At 48.1% G+C, this 6,000-nt stretch overlaps 1 protein-coding gene across 3 annotated transcripts in view; it reads left to right on the top strand.

The window, feature by feature from the left end:
- The first annotated feature begins 507 nt into the window (after nucleotides 1-507).
- The window catches only part of Col14a1 (collagen type XIV alpha 1 chain), a 220,025-nt gene continuing 214,532 nt past the window's right edge, over nucleotides 508-6,000 (top strand). For all 3 annotated transcript variants that reach the window (XM_055626634.1, XM_055626633.1, XM_055626635.1), the window contains exon 1: nucleotides 508-649. The gene's annotated coding sequence lies outside the window, so the exon portion shown is untranslated. The remainder of the gene's footprint in view (nucleotides 650-6,000) is intronic.

Here is a 6,000-nt window from a genome sequence, read left to right as displayed (position 1 = left end):
CCCGTGGCGACCTTGCTGTGCTGGTCGGTAGGACTTGATTAGCAAGGGCAAGTAGGTCTCCCTCTCCCGTAGGAAGGCAAGACTAATCTTTCGGGATGGAGCCTGGAATGAAACCAGGAGTGCGGGAGATCTCCCAAAGTGACCCGGGGCACTGGTTAATTAAGATCTGGAGGCACAGGCCACTGATTAGCAGGGACCAGGCTGGTGGCCATATGCGCTCTGCACCAGGCTGCCACGCGCACCTGGGTCGGCTGCCAGGGCTTGTGGGGGGAACTTGGGAGGCGTGGGGCTGGCTCCTCGGCAACTGGAGTGGGGCGGGGATGCTGGAGAGGAGGAGGGAAAGTGGGGGTCTGTCTCCCCACCTCCCGCCCCCCGCCGCCACCTTTGGCTTTATAATCGGCTCGCGCAGCTTTTGCTTTCCTCTTATCTGATCCTGGGTGGGAGGCGAGGGGGAGCTCTGTAGGGGAGGAGGCGTCGGGAGAGGGACAGGGAGAGGACACAGTGAGCGGCAGGAAAGAGAAGCTAATTAAGAAAGGGTGCTCTGAGGGAAGCGAGCCAGGGCAGTGGTCCTCTAAGAACCAACTGGCGGCGAACCTTCTCTAGGCGCCAAGAAGTCCCCAACCTGGGCTGAGATCGTTGCCCTGCACAGGTCAGTTCGTCTTTCTCTCCTGTTCTTCCGCTAGGCTTTGTATAGTTTATAGGTGAAGACAGAACCTCAGAGAGAGTGAGCCACCTGCAGAGGAATGCGGTTTCCAGGAATGTCCACTGCACGTGTGCCCGCGGGATGGCCGGAGGACCTTAGGGGTGAGATCGTGCACCAGATAGATGCCTCTCTGGGGACCATAGGGCAGAGGGAGAGAGAGAGATAGATAGATAGAGAGAGAGAGAGAGAGAGAGAGAGAGAGAGAGAGAGAGAGACTGCAGGCGCTGAGTGACAGACTGGTGTGCTGACAGCGAAGGAGCCCTCCGTTTCTCTCTGGGGATTTCCACCACGGTGTCTGTGTGAGGTGGACGCGCGCGGGGGTTGGGGAGATGGGCAGGAACTAGGTGCATTGTGCTTGTTCCACAGTGGTGCCTCCAGCACGTTCATTTGGTAGAGGCTTAGGGATCTGTTTGGAAGCAATGTGTATGCACAGAGCACAACATTGATTCTGTTTGGCGGTGGACTGGGAGACCAGCCCACGGAGCCAACTCACCCAGGCAATCATTGCAGGGCTGCGCATTCTGGCAGCTGTGGGCCAGGCTCTTCTCGGAAAGGGGAGCAGCCACGCAACGCTCACAGACAGGAGAGTGCTGCATGGCTCCGGGTTGCTGCTTTGAGAAGAACTACCAGGCTAAGATGTTGCAAGAACTATCTTTACTTAAATTTCTTCCTTTTGTTTTGCGAACTCCTTCCTGCCTTAAGCCTCCTTGCATTCAGCTTCTGGGCACCCGAGACATTTGCAGAAGTTGGGCTTTATCATACAGTGTGCACGGGCAGGAGCTAGGGCAGCTTAGGTCTCCATCAAGAGAAACCTTCCTGTGACTCATTAGAGTAGCCTTGGTTCCCCGGGGCTCTGGTTTGGAGTTATTATGCAGACTTGGTGCTGAGCTCTTGGGTGCTGGGTAGGAACCCGGAGAGCTAGGTCCAGGATACAAGGCACACAGTTAGAGTGTATAACTCAAAGCCTTTTAGTATATTTAGAATGTGCAGTCAACATCACAAATTAAGAATTATTTTAGGTGCCTGGAGACGTGGCTCAGTGGTTAAAAGCACCCACTTGTCCTCTAGAGAGGGTCTGAGTTTGGCTCTCAGCAGGCACATCTGACAGTTCACAAGAACCTGCAAACCTGAACTCCAGCTCCAGGGGATCTGACAGCCTCTTCTGGTCTCCATGGACACCTGTACACACACACACACATAAACACACACACACATAAACACACACACACATAAACACACACACACACACACACTACACACATTTTTTTTTTTTAAATTCTGGAAAGAAACAATGTTTTTAGTATTTCCAAAAGAAAACCTACATCTATGGACAGTAACTTCTCAATTCTTTCTGGTCCATCACCCAGTCTCCATGGATTTCGTATAAATGAACTATACTTTATATGGCCCTTTCTGATTGAGCTTTTCACCTACTAAGATATCTTTAGGTCTTATCCAGGTACATAGGGTATCTTTTTAATCTTTTAATAAACACTGGGCACTCCCCCTTCTGCCTGAGGAGCCCTGAACCAGGGCAATCCTGAACCTCCTTTGCAGCCCTGACCTCCAACAGGTCCCTTGGAAAGGACAGGAGCCACCCTCGTGAGGCCTCTTCATAATTAATTCTCTGGGCAGGATTCCTTGGAACCTGTCAGTGTTCCTGGAGTAGTTTTGGATGGCTCCCAGGCTTCAGGATGGATGGGAGGAGCTCCTTGGCCCTGATCCTGGTGCTCTAACAGTCCAGCTGAAGATTTCAGAGCACTCTCTAGCTTTCCATGCTTTTCAGAACCATCCAGGGCTGGCCTCCAGGATAGGCTGGGCAAACTGGAATGACTAAAGTGCAAGTCCGGGAAGCCACCACAGGGCACATTCCCTTTAGATCCTACTTCCCACTGTCACCTACTAAAATGCAACTATTTCCCCCCCCCCCTTTTCTTTTCTTTTGGCCTGGTTGTAGTTGACATCCTCTGCAGAGATGTGACTTCAGCTTCACAGTCACTTTCAATAAAATTCAGCCAAATGACCGCTGTTTTCCTGGCCCACAGAGTATAATTGACAGTATCTTTAAGTCTTCTTGAATTGCTGGGGCTGTGCTGTTTGAGCACCACTGAGCTGACACATTATCTGGGATTGTAGCACTAGTACAGGAGATACTAGGTCATTGCTTGGAAGGAGAGACTGGCATGGGGGGACAGGAAGCAAGTTTAAAGGGAAGCAACTAAACTTTACTTTTGTCTCAGGAAATATGCCACTCTTATTGGTGTGAAGGAAGCAATCATGCTCTTTTACTCCTTGTAAGTAAATGAAGAGTCAGAGGCAGGGGTCCAGTTACTCTTCTATATATTAAATTTTGCCTTTAGGCTGTTTCCTCTTCTCATGGGAATAATGATCTCTCTCTCCAGTGTGTATGTGTGTGTGTGTGCTAGAAGCTGTATTACTCAGCTTTCTGTCACTAAAATAAAATGCTTGAAATCATTATAATGCGAAAAGATGTGCTTGGCTCACAGTTGGGAGGTCTTGTCCATGATGAGTTGGCTCTGGTGCTCTGGGCCTGTGGCAGGACAGTATATCACGTTGAAGCACATAGTGGAGCAAAATCATTTACATTGTGAATGAGGGAGGGAAAGGAGAGGAGGGGAAAGGAGGCTCCCTGGGGAAGTCTTTCTGTAGACCCCTCATATTTTCAACCACCTCCCAGAGGGTCAGGCCTTTAGTATATTGGTCTTTTGGGTGACATTTATAACCCAAACTGTAGCAGAAGTATTGGCACATTCCAGGTATTTATTCTTTTCCCTGTAGAAAACACACCATCTTTCAGTTACCTTGGGACCTAAATACTATTTCCTTTCTAGGAATAAAGCCACTGAGCTCTAGGGGAATATAGCACCTCCCCTGGGGTCAGAAACCTAGTAAGTGACAGGGAGATGATTAAGAAAAGGCTGGTGGATCTCAACCCATTACTCTGGATACTTCCTCTGCTTGGGGTGTGTGTGTGCAGCAGTGTGTGTGTGTGTGTGGAACTGGAGTGGATGCTGTAAGCCGAGCCCTTGTGCTCTGGTAGCTGAAGGAGAGGGAGGATGGATCCAGGGACTGCTGAGGACCAGGCTGACTTCAGAATCTGGTTGACAAGTGTTTTTTGTTTTTTTTTTTTTTTTTGTTTTTTTTTTCTTCCTCCTGCTTCTTTTCCTTCCTTTTTCCTCTCAGAAAGTTCTATAGTTTTCGTTTTCAGCTATATTATTTTGTGGGAATTGTGTCTAGAAAGGAACATCTGTGGGGCGTCATGAGAGCCAAAAGTCCAAATTGAGAGCTTAGAGACCCACATTCCGCCAAGGTTGCGCTCCCACAATCTCTCCTTTCTTTCCCTCCTGTCTCTCTTTTTGAAAATGTGTTGTGTATGTAAGGGTGTGTGGGTGTACATATGCCGTGTACCCATGTGAAGGTCAGCGGACCACTATCTGGAGTTCTCTATTTTCACTGTGGGTTTGATCTCTTGTCATCAGGCTTTTACCAAACAGCAATCTTGGTTTTCCTCTTCTACCACCTTTGTGTGTGTGTGTGTGTGTTTAGCTTTTCTAAAAGCTAACTTATTCATTTCACATCCTGATCATAGCCTCCCTCGTTTTCCCCCTTCTTCCCTGCTATACCAGTTCCCTCATCCTCAGAAAGGGGGATCCCTTCTCCCTTACCAACTGACCCCAGACTATCAAGTTTCTTCAGTACTGTTGCATTCTCTTCCTCTGTGGCCTGGCAAGGATGCCTCGCCCTAGGGAAGTGATAGAAGAGCAGGCAACTGAGTTCATGTCAGAGACAGCCCCTGCTCCTCTGACTAGAAGACCTACATGGAGACTGAGCTACTTATTGGCTACATCTGAGCAGGGAACCTGGGTCCTCTTCATTCATGACCCTTGATTGGTGCATCAGTTTATGCAGGCCTCCCAGATTTGTTGGCTCTCAAGGTCTTCTTGTGGAGCTCCTGTCCCCTCCGAGAGCTTCTATTTCCCAACTCTTCCACAAGACTCCCTTTGGTTTGCCCAAAGTTTGCCTGTGAGTCTCAGCATCTATGTACCTGAGATGGCCCTGCCTTTGTAGCTATTACTACGCTCAAACTCACAGCAGCCCTCTTGTCTCAGCCTCATGGGCTGGGATTGCAGGCATGAGCCACCATACCTGGTTCTAAATCAGTTGTCATGTTGTATTTTTCTGTTAGTGCCCTTTGAGATTTCCCTGGCAGATGTCCTTAACTTTAAATGTTTAGGGAGTTGTAAAGGACTCCTTCAACCCAGAATTTACATGAGTTGCTTGTGAACATTATTCTAGAGGGAGGCCGGCCTCTTCTAAATCCATTGGTTTGACTTGGGACATGTCTATGTGGGCAGTCAGGAGACCCTTTATTAAAGATGTGCTCCTGGATGCCTTTCTATCTTTGCTTTTGTGGAAAGGAGCACACTGAATTGAGGTTTTTTTTAAATGAATTTGATTGTCTGTCTTCCTCTCCAGCCCAGTACCTTGCCATGTATTGGTCCTGTGCTAAATATTCAAAATACAGTATTGCATAATGCACTTCTGAAAGTAGAAATGCTATTGACAACTACAGTTCAGTGATAAGCACATAGCATGGGAAATAAAGGCTAGCATTGTAGGCCCCAGGAGAAAGCCATCTGGCTCTCAGTGGGCCAAGGAGCCTTTTAGAATGGAAATGTTCAAGGTCAGAAGTGAAGCTAGCCCTCTGCTGAGGATAGATATCAGTTTTGATTACGATAAGCTCCATTTCTTTGGTGGAGGAGTTCTGTCAGTCCTTAAGCAGGATGAAAGGGGAGACAAAAGCCAGATGATGGAACATTCTTGTGTCAAGTAGCTGTCACTAATTTGCTGTGTTACTAGAATGGCTCTGGCTTCTATCTCAAAATTTACACATCTAGTTTGAGTGTTTAGACAGCTATATGTGTGTGTGTTTGTGTGTGTGTGTGTGTGTGTGTGTGCATGTGTGGGAGTATGTGTGTACACATTTGTATGAATGAGTATATGCTCAGGAATGAATGAGCTTAGAGATCAGAGGTCAACCTTGGATATCATTCCTCAGGAGTCACCTACCTTTATTTTTGTTTATGATGAGGTCTCTCATTGCCTTGAACTCACCAATTACACTAGTTTGGCTGGCCCGTGAGTTCCTCCGGTCTCTGCCTCTCCAGCACTGAGACTAAAACCCTTGTGCCATGTTTGGCTTTTTTATGTGGGTTCTGGAGGCTGGAACTCAGACCCTTATGCTTGTGTGGCCAGCACTTTACCTATGTAGCTAT

The sequence above is a fragment of the Psammomys obesus genome, unplaced genomic scaffold, assembly GCF_907164565.1.
Source record: "Psammomys obesus unplaced genomic scaffold, mPsaObe1.curated_primary_1811, whole genome shotgun sequence".
Lineage (NCBI taxonomy): Eukaryota > Metazoa > Chordata > Mammalia > Rodentia > Muridae > Psammomys > Psammomys obesus.
Note: the sequence above shows the minus strand (reverse complement) of the source record. Positions and strands in the feature narration are given on the sequence as shown.